The sequence below is a fragment of the Podarcis gaigeae genome, assembly GCF_964106915.1.
Source record: "Podarcis gaigeae genome assembly, chromosome: 15".
NCBI lineage: Eukaryota > Metazoa > Chordata > Lepidosauria > Squamata > Lacertidae > Podarcis > Podarcis gaigeae.
Window position 1 is genome coordinate 11,710,207 of NC_139692.1, and position 17,443 is coordinate 11,727,649.

Here is a 17,443-nt window from a genome sequence, read left to right on the forward strand (position 1 = left end):
TCTCTGTCGTCCCCTTCTCCTTGTGCCCTCCATCTTTCCCAACATCAGGGTCTTTTCCAGGGAGTCTTCTTTAATTGATATTTTCCCATTGTGAGCCACTGCATGTGTCAGGCTCCATCCAAACAATGCAAAATAAATGTGTGTTGGGTTTGCTTAAACCTTTGTCCAAATGAACAGAGGTTTGGTTTGGGGCTTGTGGGGGTGATCATGATTCCTCCCTTCATACATTCAGTGGGAACAAATGCATTGTGTAAAACAATCTGGAAGCTAACTTGAATCAAGGCTTCAAGAAGAAGGAGGAGTCGAGGGTGGTGGTAGAAGAGAAGGTCCTACCAAAACACTGAGGAAATTACTCCTAAATCTGATTTGGGGAGGGATTGTAGAACACAATGGAGATCCCTGATTCAAACTCTGACTCTCCAATGAAAAGACTTGGGTATCAGGCAATAGGAAAGACTTCTGTCTGAGACTTTGAACAGTTACTGCTAGTAAGAGTAGGCTGGGGTGTGGAACCTGTGGCCCTCCGAGGTTGTTGGACTATAACCTCCATTATCCCTGACCCTGACCATTGGCCAAGCTTGGTGGGAATGATAGGAACTGCTCCAGCAACTTCTGGAGGACTAACCTAGTTTGCATTTTGTGCAATGAACTCCTATATGCAACAGAAAGTCCCAATGTGCTCAGCGCAATTTACTCCCATGTAAGAGTGTGTGTGGGACGCGGGTGGTGTTGTGGGTTAAACCACAGAACCTAGGACTTGCCAATAAGAAGATCAGCGGTTCGAATCCCCGTGACGGGGTGAGCTCCCGTTGCTCAGTCCCTGCTCCTGCCAACCTAGCAGTTCGAAAGCACGCCAAAAGTGCAAGTAGATAAATAGGTACCACTCCGGTGGGAAGGTAAACAGCGTTTCTGTGCGCTGCTCTGGTTTGCCAGAAGTGGCTTAGTCATGCTGGCCACATGACCTGGAAGCTGTACGCCGGCTCCCTTGGCCAGTAAAGTGAGGTGAGCGCCACAACCCCAGAGTCGGTCACGACTGGACCTAATGGTCAGGGGTCCCTTTACCTTAAGAGTGCACGCGTGTGCGCGCGCACACACATATATCCACCAATGCTCACAGATCTGGAGGCATGAAAACTAAACAGCGGCAGAGATGCACAACTCTGTGGGTCTCTCTATAGCAGGTGTGAGAATCCTTTGGCACACCAGATGTTCAGATGTTACTGAACTACAACTCCCACCAGCCCCAGCAATTACCAAGGATGATGGGAGTTGTAGTTCAGCAACAGCTGGAGAGCCAAAGGTTCCATGCCCCTGCCAAGTAGGGTGGGCAGGTGAAAAAGGGGGCAGGGCTCCAGTGTCTATAACAGTTGTGTAGGGCAAAGCCCTGTTCTCTTTTTACCTGGTCACCCTACCCACAAAAGACAGTGAAAAGCAAGGGGCTGCCTCATTCAGCCACATCAAATACTGCAATAAAAGCAAGAGAAACAGCCCACACTTGTCCCTGCATTCTTATGGTGGGGAGAGGTTAGCGGGTGATTTAGAAGGTCACTTCCTTGCTGGGTCTCAAGATGCAGAAACAAAAGCCCAAGGGAGCACATACAAAAGTTGATGGTGTTGGGGAGGGAAATGCCATGCGCCCCATGCCATGCACCCCCGTTGGAAGGAACTACCACCCCCTACTATGAAAAGCAAAGGCTCTACCGTATCTGCATGCCCATATCCTTCCCTTCCTTGTTCATAAAATCCGCATAAAGTATTGAACAGCTGAAACGCCAATTTAATTCTGCACCATAGTATCTCTCCATTCACGCTTCCTACTTAATCCTTTTCATCTAGCTGCTCGTAACTTCTTGATCTTCAAATCAATTCCGTAAATAGCGGCTGAATATTTCATTATTTCCTTGCCTGGGTTTCCTGCATTTTGATGGCAAAATTCACCAGCTTCTGTAGCGCTTGCATAACGCTACCTGGTTCAGCTCCTTCATACAATTTAAGATGGACTCACAACCGATTCCAATTGATTCATCATCTCCTGGGCCTGCTCTTATTCATTTCTTTTGGCACTTGGCTGCCTAGCATACCAAAAAACATGCCAATGTTTTGTTTTGTTTTGTTTAGGGTTTTCGTTAGAACTACCACCTAGTGACCTTCCTGCCTGAGCAAGGATTTGCAACCTTATTCAAACCACTCAGTTCAGTACACTGGACCCAATCCCTTGAGGTCTTTTCCAAATGGGTGGTCTAGAGGTATCTGAAACAGAAGCTTTGGGTGGGAGAAAGAGAAGGTACTGTAACATGTCTGAAGGGTAACAATTACAAATCAGCCACTTTCTCCCTTCCAAAGGAGCTAATCGCAAACCAATCTTTAAGAATAGATTGCTCCAGGGATGTCTCTATAACATAAACACTGGGATTTTTTCTTTTTTTTTCTTTTGAACACCACAGCAACAGGCAAGGAGATCTTTAGCAGACAAAGTTAATGTACCTTGAACACCAGCATTAAACAACGTTGTTTTTATCTGTAAGTGGAAACAGAATTTTAAAGTTTACAAGGTTTCTAAAGTTCATAGATAGGGTTGTGTGCTCCAAAATAAACGGGGGGGGGGGGAGGTAAAAAGCATTCACTTTGAATATTATATTAAGGCCATGGAAATATTCAGTGATGGTTCTGCGGCCAGACATTGATGGAAAAGTTGCTGTGTGTCTACCATGAGGAACTGTGAGACAGGAAGTGAGTGGTTATAACAAAGGATGGGGAATTTGTGATCCTCCAGATGTTGGACTACAATTCCCATCATCCTTGACCATTGGCCATGCTGTCTAAGACTGATGGGAGTTGTAGTCCAAGAACAGTTGGAGGGCCACAGGCTCGCCACCCCTGGATTATTAAGGAGAAATTAGAGTCCTCAATAATAATAATAATAATATGGAGTTTATTTTCCATAGGAATGGTGGCACAATTTGAGAGAACCGAACTGGCACAAAAGCAATGGCCCAATGGTAGAACATCTGCTCTGAACACAGAAGGTTCCAGGTTCAATCCATAGCATCTCCAGGTAGTGCTGCTGCCAACCAGTGTAGACAATACAGATCTAGATGGACCAATGGTCTGACTCAGAATAATGGTTCTCTGTGTTTCTATGAAGGTCAAAAACCCACTCAGTCATAAAAGCTCAGCCACTTGGTCTCTCAGCCTAACCCAGGCTTCCTCAAACTCGGCTCTCCAGATGTTTTGAGACTACAATTTCCATCATCCCTGAGCACTGGTTCTGCTAGCTAAGGATCATGGGAGTTGTAGGCCAAAAATATCTGGAGGGCCGAGTTTGAGGAAGCTTGGCCTAACCTATTCAACATGTTTTATGGGAAATAAATTCAAAGGGGCATCATGAATCGCACCCTGAGCTCCTTGGAGGAAGGGAGGGCTTAAAAATAATAATAAAAATAGTAGCATAGAAGAGGGAATTTCAATCTTTTTACAGTTTGATTTACAGCCATCTCACCCTCAAGGCATTTTGTGTTAGTTAGGGTTGCCATATTTCCAACAGTGAGAATCTGGGCAGAAATGTTACTGAGCTTTTTTGAGCAAAGTTGTTGCGCTCTATTGGCAAAATAAAGTAAAGCTATTTTTTATTTATTTTTCGGAAAATCAGCAAAAAAAAACAAAAAAACAAAAACAAACCAGCACTGCCAACATGGGCTGCCATACATCTGGATTTCCTGGACATTTTTCATGATTTTCACCCAGATACTGCTGCTGGCTACAGTGTTCGGGATATTCTGGAAGTATGGCAACCCTAACGTCTCGGTCTCTGTGCACTCTCTCCTCAAAGGATCTCTGTCTCCAACTGTACCCTCAATGGCTACCCTTTGCCATTCTGTCATATATGAACTCACTAGCTGTACCCAGATTTTTACCATCTGCACAATGGTATTGGGCCCCTGATCCTTTGTTATCCTGTGATATTTGTTGAGCGCTTTGTTTTTCTGATTGCTTCTGCTCAGCGCTGTTTTACTAGAAAAAGAGGTGCCAGAACTCAACTCTTTCTCTTAGAATGGTAATAGCACCTACCCGAGAGGTGCTGGAACTCACCTGAGAGATTCCAGAACCCACCTAAAAGGTGCCGGAACTGGGTTCTGGCGAGATCCCCCTGAAAAAAAGTGCTACTTCTGCGTATAGTTACCCTATCTGTACATATCATTATGGACGCGGGTGGCGCTCTGGTCTAAACCACTGAGCCTCTTGGACTTGTTGATCAGAAGGTCTGTGGTTCAAATCCCTGTGACGGGGTGAGCTCCCTTTGCTCTGTCCCAGCTCCTGCCAATCTAGCATTTCTAAAGCACACAGGTGCAAGTAGACAAATAGGTACTGCTGTGACGGGAAGGTAAACGGAATTTCCGTGTGCTCTGGCTTCTGTCATGGTATCCCATTGTGCCAGAAGTGGTTAGGTTCTGCTGGCCACATGATCCGGAAAGCTGTCTGTGGACAAACGCTGGCTCTCTCGGCCTGAAGCGAGATGAGCGCCATACTGGACTTTTGACTGGACTTAACCATCCAGGGGTCCTTTACCTTTTTACCTATCATTATACCTCTAACCAAAGGACAAGGTCCCCAACTTTTTTTGGGGGGGGGCAGCCTGAAACATTCTGAATTTTGAAAAGTGCAGTGGGCACCAGTCACAAAATGGCTGCTATGTGGGTGTGGCATAACACAAAATGGCTGCTATGGGGGACATAGCATGATAAAAAAGTCTGTCCCATCTAAATGAGCAGGAAAAGAGATAGAACCACAAAATGGCATGCTGCTCTACAATCTATAGGAAAAGGATACTGACATCAGTCACCTCACTGAAGGTCATCTCTAATTAATGTATATTCAGAGTACACTCATTAAAATTAGTGGACCTAAGTGAGCCATGTTTATTGTTTTCAACAAGTCTCCTCAGAGTAGGACTAGCACTGGCTATAACCCTCAGCTCCACGATCAAAGAAAGGCAGGATACAAATGGAAGTAATGAAAAGCAATAACGTATCATATATTTTCTCTGGTACTGAACAGAAAACCAGAGAGTGAAAAATATACTGGTCTAATAGATGCTTTTGAAAGTAAATACAGTACTCATCTCACTAGAAAGAAGGACAGCACGAACCTGCTATTTCTCAAAGACTTGTAACCATCTAAATGCAGTTAGCAAAGAAGAGCTATTTATGAGGTGCAAAAATGGCTCTGTAGATTCTGACAAAAGATCATTTGTACAGATCCTTGGACTTCCTGGTAACTCTTTTGAAGTTATAACTCAGACTTGAAATCTGAATGAGATACCTGGTGTACCATGAACAAATGAGTCCACTGGGGTTCTTTTTTTGGGGGGTGTGGAACCTAGCAAAACTGTTTTCCCTTCCACATCACCATTTATTTATTTTTTTAAAAAACCCGAACTCTTAGAAACAACAGACACCCTGTTCACAGCTACTTAAACAGCCTTTCCGAATTGTGCAGAGGAATTAGAAGTGAAAACACCCAACTCTTTTGCTAGTTTGCAGCTCTCACTAAGAAAAATGTCACTTAAAAAAATGGACTCTCTCTCTTTTTTTAAGAGCATCTAATTGGAATGTATTCCTATAAGCAGAAATCTATGTATCAAGAGCCTAAATGGCAAGACAATATAAAGTGGGCAGGGAACCATTGAAATCCTGTCTCTAGCCTTGTGACAGACACCCAAGGAAACAGTGTACAGAGTTTTCCAAACGAGCACTTCAATTTAAGCACAAACTGTCAGCCATATAGTGATTCTTATCCAAGTCACAGTGACATGCAGTTGGAATGCCTCTGAAATCCACGCCATGGAGAAACTGGAATAAATGAGATTGAATCCTAAGATTCTCCTCTTACTTTTGCTGGAATTGCTGCAGCATTCTTAAGGGTAACTCATTATGGCTCTGGTGATCAACAACCAGTTTTTCCACGTACAACACTTAGGCTTGCATGTGGCATTCAGGTCATAAGCTTGAACATTTAATACATTTTATCCTACATTTCTGCCATGGGGATCAAGCCAGTGAACAGCAGATGTAACTGCAAGCATCGTACTCTCCAGATGTTATTGGATTCCAGTTTTCATCAGCCCTCTCCTATTGCAAATTGCCCCCAAAGAACTCTATTTAGGGGCTGTGCATATGCTCAGAGCATAATATCACATCATTTTGGACTGGTTGTACATGACTACTCTCTAAATAAAAAAGAAGTAATTCCTGGGAAACTAAAAAAGGTGATTATGAACAAAATTGGACCCGAACTCCCAAATAATGTAAATTTAATGGACATAGAATTGGTAATATTAATTTGTGGAATTAATATGAACAATTGCAAATAGACAAAGGGTAAAACCACTAAACTCAAAACAAAACAAAACATAACCCATTGTGTTTTCATTGATTTGACGCCCATGGGTTGGGTGTTTGTGGTTAAATAAAAGCTTTGCTTTAAAAAAGTGAATAAAAAGAGAGATATTAAGACAAGGTGAGCTTTGTTCACAGGATCAAAATACAGGTGGGCTGAATACAGGGAGTGAGATGGGAATAATGCAAAAATATTTCCACTCTGCACTTCTGTGATACATGGAACCCATAAATGCATTAAGGATGCATTCATAAAAGTGCATTTATTTCAGAAAATTTATATACTGCTTGGCTAACAAAACAAAACTCTCAAAGTGGTTTATAAAATATAAAACACTAAGATTGAGGAAAAAAAATCATAACCATGCTTTAAAAACATCCATCCATCCATCCATCAATATTTATTTTATTCCCTCCCACCCACCCCGATGGATTCAGACTTTGTGAAAAGAAGTAGATGAAGGCTTGGAAGAGGACCTACAATATCTCTGTATGGGTCACAGGAGGTGAAAGGAAGAACAATGGTCTGCAGATCAAGGAACATGACAGGAAGATGGGTGGACCTTCAAGAAGAGAGGAGGAAGAATGCCTAGAACAGCCTTCTCCAACCTGGTACCCTCCAGATGCTTCAGTCTACAGCTCCCATCACCTCCAGCCAATAGGGGCTCATAGGGATTGCCTCTGGAGGGCGGCGTGTTGGTGAAGGTTGGCCTAAAGACAGAAGGGAGAGTGGGACTGAATTGTGCATTTTCACTGGAAATCGTGTGTGTTCTGCGAAGTAGTCTTCCAGCGGAGGGGGTGGGTGTTGAACGCTTTTGTATTTTTCTTAAAACATCATGCTTTTTAAAAACTAATCAGTTAAATTGTTAAAAACCACAGGAAGAGATTTCTTCCTGGAGCCATAATACCCTTAGAGTGTCTTCAAATTACTTATTTCAGTGGAGAAAGAGACCGATTTACATTTCAGTATTTTCCACCCTAACAGATCTCTTCTATTTTGTTTTTCCTAAGCCAACATTGGGGGGGGGGGGACCCATAAAGCCTAGTGTGTGTGTGTGTGTTTGTGTGTGTGTGATGGCACAAAAAGGACCTATATCATATTGCTGCATCCACACATTGCAGTTCAGGTGTTGGGGGTTATCTTATTGCAGGGCCCCACTAAAAATAACTTTGAAAAGGCATCCTTTAAAATGGAAATACGCCCGTTCCCCATCAATTCCGTATGCAAAGTAGCTTTTTGTTGGTTGGTGGGACTTACGGAAATCAATCTGCTCCACTGTTGTGTATGTGAGACGATGGAAAATGCAGTGTTTTCTATGGAGTCTTCTCCGGGAGCCGCTTGTCCTTTGAAACTCTCCCCTCTGCCCTTTCTCTGCCGGTTACACAAAAGCTGCTTCTTCCAGCCACAGCAGAGCCACCTGAGAGGAGAAAGATAAAACCATCAGTTGCGAAGAAGGAGGCGCTTCCTTTAGGAGAAGCGCTTTCCAAAGACAACCACCCCGATAAGCAGCAGAAGCCAAAATCAGCCCGGATCTTCAGAAACAGCCATTGGCCATGGGATCCTACCTGATCTCAAGTAACATGAGATATATAAAGACATGGTTTATCCATTTGTTTTCCTGAGATTAAACCACAGCAACCATGACTTATGCAAATAGACTCCAGGGCACACAGCAGCCTTGCAAAAATGCCATATCCGCCCCCCCCCAGCTGTCCTTGTTCACCAAAAAAAGACCCTATTTTGCTTTTCCCTAAAAACCAAAAGCAAAACACGGTCTCTATTCCCCACCCCCTTTGGGAATGCGTTATTAAAATTTTGATAGTGCAAGTTGCTAGAGGCATCATTTTTTTGCAGAATTCAGCTCTGCTGAATGTATCGTAAGAGTCCGATTTCATCTGTGATACTCGCCTGGTTGGTTTAGATAGGCACAATAAGCAAAAAAAGAGAGGGGGTGAGGAAATTAATCATTGAAAAAGATATGCATTCAAGTTGCAGGTGACAATTTAGGTATAGAAACACAGGACGCAGGTGGCGCTGTGGGTTAAACCACAGAGCCTAGGGCTTGCCGATCAGAAGGTCATGGTTCGAATCCCCGCAACAGGGTGAGCTCCTGTTGCTCGGTCCCTGCTCCTGCCAACCTAGCAGTTCAAAAGCACATCAAAGTGCAAGTAGATAAATAGGTACCACTCCAGCGGGAAGGTAAACGGCGTTTCCGTGTGCTGTTCTGGTTTGCCAGAAGCAGCTTAGTCATGCTGGCCACATGACCCGGAAGCTGTACGCCAGCTCCCTCAGCCAATAAAGCGAGATGAACGCCACAACCCAGAGTCGGCCATGACTGGACCTAATGGTCAGGGGTCCCTTTACTATATTTTAAACAGAAATGTTTACAGAGAACCCCCAATTTGCGCGGGAGTTGGGTTCCAAGTCATTGTGTGCGACAGTAGAGTGCACATATGCACACCTTGTTATTTCTCTTTTCTGGCCAATTCCAAGCCACTGTGATGTGTGTGCATGGTTGTGCATCAGTTGGATGCAGGGACGTCTTACCCATAGAGGTTAGTGGCACGGGGTGCCAGGGCGCCAAGTTCTGGAGGGCGCCAGGGAAGAGGCGGAGGCTGGATGCCTGGCATCAACTCACTGCCCTCTCCCGCTTCCGCCATGCTGCTCCGAAGCAGCGCTGCGCCTGGAGCCTTCATCTGCCATGGTCACTGTGGCACGAAGCGTCCAGCGGAGCTGGGAGGCGCCACATCCAGCCTCTGCCTATCCCCCGCTGGAGGAGCCACCTCCAGCAACTGCCCGCCTCCTCCAGCCCCATCGACAACTCTGGGAACCGGTGTGTGTGTGTGCTGGAGGGAGCTCTGCACCATGGCACCGGATATGCTTAAGAAGGCCCTGGCTGGATGTGTGTAAATTGTAAATTGGTCGCAGCCTGTAATACATCTCACCTTTGCGGGGAAGACTGGCCAGTGGACTCCCACGTCTGCTCAGTCTGCTGCCCAGATGGGCATCTTCAAAGCCCCCTTCTGCTCTCCCTTCTTAGAGGTCTTTAACTTTAAACCAGAAATGAACCAGGGAGCCCTTCAAATGAAGAACCCTTTCAAAAAGGGGACTGTTCTCTGACACCTAGCTGAGTATAGTCTATAGAAGAGGTTCCCAAACGTATATATTATTATTATTATTATTATTATTATTATTATTATTAATAATAATAATAATAATAATTTATGTATACCCCACCCATTTGGCTGGGTTCCCAGTTACCAGGGAATCAACCAGGGGCTTCCTGCGTGCAAAGCATGTATTTTACAACCCTTCACTACAAGTTTGCTATAGCAAACCGCAGAAACCTGAAACTTAATTGTCATTCCAACAACCTGAAAAGCAATTTCAGCTCTTATGTTCTGCATGTGTAGGATTGCCTGGAGAGAATATGCTCTCCCAGATCTTACTCCTATTTCTCCACATCTTTCAGTTTTCTTGAACTTCAGTATTGTTTGATGGCTGTGGTCCAAAGAGCTACGTCAGCCAGGCATGCCCGGGTCTGAATTTTGCATTATTTGTTTTCCTTGGAAAACACACTGGCTGTTTTCTCTGGAACCAATATCATTTCTTCACTCTGTTATTACAGAGAATCCAGATGATACTGCTGCCACAACATTGCATACCCCTGCTGTCCTCCAAGATTAAGTCTGCAGTGACCCCCCCCCCCCCGGTTTTCAACAGGGCCTCAACCAGCCTTTCTCCTGTAGAATAGCAGAGCACTACTGACGTATCTGGCCCTTGATGATTTAGATCTGCTTTTTTGCACATTTGCCCTTGTTTTTCTTAAGGCAGCTGTCTGTATCGGCAAAACCTAGTTGGTGTTTCGCAACTTTCTTTTTTTTGGAATTTTTTATTTATAAAATTTTCAAATTTAACAATAAAAGAAAAACATTCCATTTGAATTATACATCCAATTCTAATCTTTCCACTTTCAGACTTCCTTCAGCCTTTCTGGAAATTTCCATGTTTTCACAATTGTTCACATTTCTTGCATCTGTATTATTATTTTTTTAACCAAATTAATCTTAACAGTTATTATAAAACAATATTTCTTTCCATTATTATCACAGAGCTTCTTGAAAACCTACAAATGTTAATTGAGCTTCACATATATTCTTAATATACTCTGTAAATTTATTTCAGTCCTCGGTAAATCTCTAGTCTCGCCGGTTCCGAATTTCCCCCGTAAGCTTGTCTAGTTCTGCGTATTCCATCAACTTCATTCTCCATTCTTCTTTCGTCGGGATTTCTTCCTGTTTGTGTTTCACAACTTTCTGACTAGCTACAGGACCTTAGCAGAGTAAACGCAGAATCCACGGAAGCAATTGGCGACTTGGCTGCAGACAGGATAGACGAAGCAGGAACCAGGAACTTGTAGTTAGGTGTTTATTATATACAGTGGACTATTTACAGGAACAGAACACGGATCTTTTGCTAGCTCTCTCTGACACTCCTACACGGACACACAGAACTCTGAACCTCTGAATACTGAACTAACACATTCCAGTTAGTAGGCCATTAATTATCACTCCCTTGAAAGAGCTTGACCAATCAGGGAGCTGTCTCCATGTCTCTGTTATCACCAGGCAGACTTACTCCTTCAGATTGCCTTCTGGCTGTCTGCCAAACCTTAATTGACTCTGTGTGAGTAGCTGCACATACACAGTTTCCCAACAGTCTGAACATGTGAATGCTCAAAGTGTGGATGTGGGCAGAGGCAGCCACTCACACCCACATTCTCATGCTTGTCCTCCCTGCCTGGTCAGTCCCAACCTCCTCATGTTGCCCAGGGAAGATCTGCATGGGGCTTCTCCTCACACTTGTCTGAATGCAAATAGAACCCTCCGTATAATCCCCACAAGCAGGCTTTCCTCACATTACATGGGGAAGTCAGGCACTGAGCAGGGACACACACATGAAGACACTGGGGGCAAGGCTTGCATGCATGCATGCCCCTTCCCTGTCCACTGCTAGCAAAATCACTCAAAGAACATAGACGGAGTCCAGAGATAAAGGAAACCCTGACACACTTTACTGAGGAATCTGAACAAAAACAGTATATAATTTGAGGAGAAAGTAACAGAGAGGATTTGCCTTTCTTCACATCTTGTCCATGGTAATAAGGCATGCGACTAAACGTCCAGAGGAAAATTCCCTTAAAACTACACAGCCAATCAGAGCATGTGTTACCCCAGTGAACATCATGCCACCAAAAGGGAACCCTTTCAAAGAGGTTAAGATTTCACACATCAGGTTTTCAAAAGAAGGAGAGGAGAAGAGATGAGATCAGTGCCCGACTTGTTCCATTCTAAATAACAACTGTGTAGTTATGGAAGCAAGCAAATAGAAACTGACAGTTCTAGGTTCTAGTCTCCGAATCAGCTGCTGTTCTTCAGCCACCATTTAAAAATATTTCAGCTTGTTAACTCTGACAGTCAAGAGACGTGCATCAGATTGTTCACAATATCAGACAAACACCTTTTTGACAAGGTACTGAAAAGCCCCAGACTCCTTTACTCAAACAAAGTACTGTGAGAAGCACAAAAAACAGTCTATAGAGTGAAGCACAACATCAAAAAAACGAAGATCATGGCCACTGGTCCCATCACCTCCTGGCAAATAGAAGGGGAAGAAATGGAGGCAGTGAAAGATTTTACTTTCTTGGGCTCCATGATCACTGCAGATGGTGACAGCAGCCATGAAATTAAAAAACGCCTGCTTCTTGGGAGAAAAGCAATGACAAACCTAGACAGCATCTTAAAAAGCAGAGACATTACCTTGCCAACAAAGGTCCGTATAGTTAAAGCTCTGGTTTTCCCAGTAGTGATGTATGGAAGTGAGAGCTGGACCATAAAGAAGGCTGATCGCCAAAGAATTGATGCTTTTGAATTATGGTGCTGGAGGAGACTCTTGAGAGTCCCATGGACTGCAAGAAGATCAAACTTATCCATTCTTAAGGAAATCAGCCCTAAGTGCTCACTGGAAGGACAGATCCTGAAGCTGAGACTCCAACACTTTGACCACCTCATGAGAAGAGAAGACTCCCTGGAAAAGACCCTGATGTTGGGAAAGATGGAGGGCACAAGGAGAAGGGGATGACAGAGGACGAGATGGTTGGATAGTGTTCTCGAAGCTACCAGCATGAGTTTGACTAAACTGTGGGAGGCAGTGGAAGACAGAAGTGCCTGGCATGCTCTGGTCCATGCGGTCACGAAGAGTCGGACACGACTAAATGACTAAACAAGCCTGTTCCTCTGTTCCACCCTGCTTGTATTTCAGCAGCCCCAAACAGCTACAAAGTTTTAACAGGGCAAAGGTGCACCCAGACAAGCAGATAGTATGGTGCAATTTGTACTAATCCATGTGCCCCCTCCTCTCAAGTGCTCTGATTTCCCTTTACTTCCAATTTAGCAGCCATTTGCCATTATATTCAAGCCAGACAACCTAGGTCTGCACAAAACAGAGCTTATCCAAAAGCCACAGTGCACAGTCATGATTTGTGGACAAACTATGCTATAGTCAAACCATAGTTTGCTCATCTTCGATATAATTGGCAAACAATTGTAAATGAATAAATATCAAATCGATTCGGTATTTGTTAGCATAGTTTATGATTTTAGAATGCTATTATGTTCATTGTACCTCATTCTATCCACCTATCAGTATTTTAATGAGTTGGTGGACTTTAAATTTTTGAATAAACAATGAATAAATAAAATGGAAAATGAGAAGAAATGAGAGCACACAATGGGCCGAGGGAACACCAAGCTTTGCCAAATCATTCGTCTGGCAAAGCAACCTACAGACATCACACCAAATCATATTGAAGGGACCATAATACTCTCTTGCATCAATGGGTCAACTCTGAGTAGAACTTACTTGGCCACAGCACACTCTAAATAATACTAACCAACCAACCTGTAGCCCAAAACTTCTATTTTTCCCCTCTATGGATATTTTATTTTTATTTTTATTTTTTATTCACTATTCATTTTCATTCATTACATACACCTGAAATTCTTAACATTTACTATATATTCCTCCCTCCCTCCCCTCCAAGACTTCCCCCAACTTGCGTTTCTGGTTTGTTTATATTTCCACCCACTTTGCTATCTCTCAACAGAAAAAGTTATTAATAACATAACATCAAACCTTAAAAACATAAAAATTAAATTAATTACATCATCTTATTTCACTATCTTCCAAACATTTTCTGATGCTAGTCATGTGGATGTTTATTTAAATCCTGCCATCAAAAATGTATAAAAACGAAAAGAAAGAGTGTTGGAGATGTGAAACAGATGGTGTGTTCTATCATACGTGATGGGATTAGAGGAAGGTAAAATCCTACTGGGAAATGATATACAATGAATTGAAGAAAATGTTAAAAATAACTTTTGTAAAAAAACCCAGAAGCCTTTTTATTAGGTATTTTAGGTCAAGACATGCCAAAAGAAATGAGAACTTTATTTATGTATGCCACTACAGCAGCAAGAATGTTGATTGCACAAAATTGGAAGACTGGAGAAATACCACCTAAAGAACAGTGGCAAGAGAAGTTGATGAACTATGCAGAACTGGCAAAAATGACAGGAGGACTAAGAGAAAAAGACAACAGAGACTTTGAAAAAGATTGGGAACCATTCATACTATATTTGCAGAAACAAAGAAAGGCAGTAGCCCAAAACTTCAAGAGACAACCATGTTGGTTACCGATGATCCATGACCCTGTATCACTTTACAGATAGGTAGCCGTGTTGGTCTGCCATAGTCAAAACAAAACAAAAAATTCCTTCCAGTAGCACCTTAAAGACCAACTAAGTTAGTTCTTGGTATGAGCTTTCATGTGCATGCACACTTCTTCAGATACCTGTATCACTTTCTTAGGAACAATGACTTTCCTTGCTCCATAACTGCATTCCCAAGTCTTTCCTCTTTGGATGCATAGATGCGAATGGCCCTTGCTGTTGAAAGTTCAGTCTTCAAGAAATATGCTGCAGCCAGCAAGGGCATCCTGAATTTACGCTGCTACAGATGTATGCCATTCGAGCGACTGGGGATTAATAAAACACATTCTGGAACAGAAGAGAGCATCTCAGGTGACACTGCCGCCCCTGACATTCTCGAGCCTGGGGGAAATAAGCAGATTTTCTCCCCATAATTAATGCTCCACCTTGTTTTCATTTTCCCTACGACCGCCCAAAGAAAGCTTTCAGGTTGAAATATCCCACCTAATCTCATTTTCTCTGCCACTAAGCCATACCTTGAAGTGTAAGTGCAACAATTTATATGACAGGGGAAGAAGAGAGAAGGCAAAACGAAAAGGGAAGGAGGGAATGAGGAAACTACGGCCCGTGTCAAGCTGCCTGAATTTACAGCGTTGCTCTTTTCCTTGCCTTGTGCTGCTGCAGACCATGTAGGAAGGCCATATCCTCAAACATCTGACAGATTGGGGAGGTGGGGGAAGGAATGTGTGCTTTACACTAAGGGAACAAGAGGCGCTTTGCAGTACGGTAGTGAAAATTTAACTGTAGCATATAGCTATAGCTGTCTATAGCATAGAAAGAGAAATATGAAATGAAAAATTTAAGGTCTTATACATATAATAAATGTTCATAAATGTACCAACCAAGCACATACATCAATATGTGGACCGCATGTCTGGAACAGCACAGGAAGACCACCCTGAAACCATTTTGACTCCCAAACTGACTAAATGCTTTCTCTGCAAAGAGGGAGGGGGTGAGGGAACCTTCCCATTGTCTCAGGAATTGAGAAATCATCATTTCAAAAGAATGGCCAGACTACTACCAGGAAAGGCATTATCAGATAACCTGGCAGACAGGAAAAACAACATTCAAATTTCTGTTGTAGACCACCTTTTCTGTGATGTAGGTATGATGTTTGTGGAGTGGTGGTGGTCTTGGGTTACACCCCTTCTGTGATGTATGTATGATGTATGGAGGGGTGGTCTTGAGCTCCAGGGAAGACAATTTAAAATGTCTATATAAGGACAGGCACACCTTGGTTCTGGGTCCTCCTTCTTTCCTGAGTGTGAGGAACACCCTGTTGCAACAGATCAATAAAGATCGGGCTTACTAGCTGCTTTGCTTCTCAATATTCTCTGGTTGGCCTCTGTTATTTTCTCCGACCGTTAGAGAACCTACAAAGGACTCTATAAGGGCTCTTGTGGACCCCATAAGGGAATAAGGGCAGATTTTGTTTATTACAGATAAGACACATTTCCCCAGTTCTAAATTCAGTTCTCCGCATTTCTACGTCATTTTGAGAGTCAAATATATATATATATTATTTTACACACATTTTTGTATGCAATTTTGTTCAACATACACATTTTTGCAAAGCTTTTCTTTTTTGTTTACTGTTTTTGTTAAGTTGCATAATATCAGCATTTTGGTGCACGATACTTGACCGGGGAACTGCATTGTAAAATCGGGAGAAGTGCAGACTCCGAAGGACTGGCTGTGCTTTGGTCTGGGTGCTGTTTTGCAAAGTGCAAATTAGGCTGATTGAAATGCAAATGAATTTCTCCCCCACCCCGAAGCCCACCCCACTTCACTGTGAAAAAATGGAGCAGCGCTGCACCCATACTTTAAGAAATGCAAGGAAAGCGAGAGAACCTGGGCAGATTTGGCCCCAGAAGGTAAGCCCTAGCCTATGGGATGGATTGTTAGGGTAAGTGAAAGTTGATCCCTTCTTTCCTGCGAGGGTGTTATGAGTCCCTAGAGAGCTTTCTCTCTCTTGAAAAAGACCATATTGGAGACACTTCAGCTTGAAACTTTAGTTCAGCGCAGAAAGTCTGAATAGATTTATGATTAACCTGTTCTCCCTCCAGCCAACTGGCCCGCAGGCTACAGAATGGTCAGTGGCGCAGATATCAAGCTGTCTCTCCCCAGATGCCTAATTAACAGAGAGGGCTGGCTCTATTGGAGCACCATGGGAGGTAAGTGAGTCTGCAAACTGGGGTCGGAGGGAGAGGCTGAATCGGCTAATAAATGAGCTCCAGCTCAAACTCCTATCAAACTGCCTCAGTTTGCATACTGATTCCTTGCGACACATACGCCCCCCCCCCCAAATGAGCCTGTATATACACTGCCCTAAGAAAACTCAGAAAGTCTGTTGCAATGAAGGAAGCAGAAGGAACTTGTGCTAACGGAATGTGCCAAAATCATGAGGAAGATGTGGACAAGATAATGAAAGGCAGGGGCATCTTACTCATAGATGCTAGTGGCGTGAGGTGCCAGGGAAGAGGTGGAGGCTGGATGTGGCGCCACCCGGCATCAGCTCGCCACCCTCGCCCGCCTCCGCCATGCCATGCCAAAGCAGCCCTGTGCCCGGAGCCTCTGTCTGCCATGGCCACCGTAACACGAAGTGGCTAGCTGAGCTGGGAGGTGCCGTGTCCAGCCCCGCCTTTTCCCTGCCAGAGGAGCTGCCCTCCAGCCACTGCCCACCTGCTCCGGCTCTGCCCTCCCTAAAAAAGGTTGATAACTCTGGGAAGGGTGGGGGGCAGTGGTGGAGGAGCTTTGCACCACAGCACCAGTTATGCTTAAGACAGCCCTACGAAAGGTCCCTTACCTGAATGTCTGGTGGTGCTAGGACCAGGAGCCTACAACATGCTACCGCCGACCTTCTGATCAGCAAGTCCTAGGCTCTGCGGTTTAACCCACAGCGCTATCCGCGTCCCCTACAAGGGCAAATTTTACTTTTGCTGCCCAGCATCTGTCCCCACCCCCACTGTGTGGCCCCCAGAAGGTTGCCCAGAAGAGAATGTGGCCCTTGGTCTGAAAAAGGCTCCCCAGCAATGTGTAGGGGGATCTTCCTGGCAGAGCCACACCAATATTTATTCAAATCCTTTTTTTCTGAGAAAATTTCTGAGATTTTTCTTTTCTTCCACAAACCCCAACCTTGGGGAAAGAACTCCCACTTTTAAAATAATAATAATAATAATAATAATAATAATAATAATAATAATAATAATACAGTG

At 43.7% G+C, this 17,443-nt stretch overlaps 1 protein-coding gene across 5 annotated transcripts in view; it reads right to left on the minus strand.

The window, feature by feature from the left end:
• PKNOX2 (PBX/knotted 1 homeobox 2) overlaps positions 1 to 17,443 on the minus strand; it is a 438,447-nt gene that overhangs the window by 165,045 nt on the left and 255,959 nt on the right. For all 5 annotated transcript variants that reach the window (XM_083713657.1, XM_083713654.1, XM_083713659.1 and 2 more), the window contains one exon: positions 7,654 to 7,813. The gene's annotated coding sequence lies outside the window, so the exon portion shown is untranslated. The remainder of the gene's footprint in view (positions 1 to 7,653; positions 7,814 to 17,443) is intronic.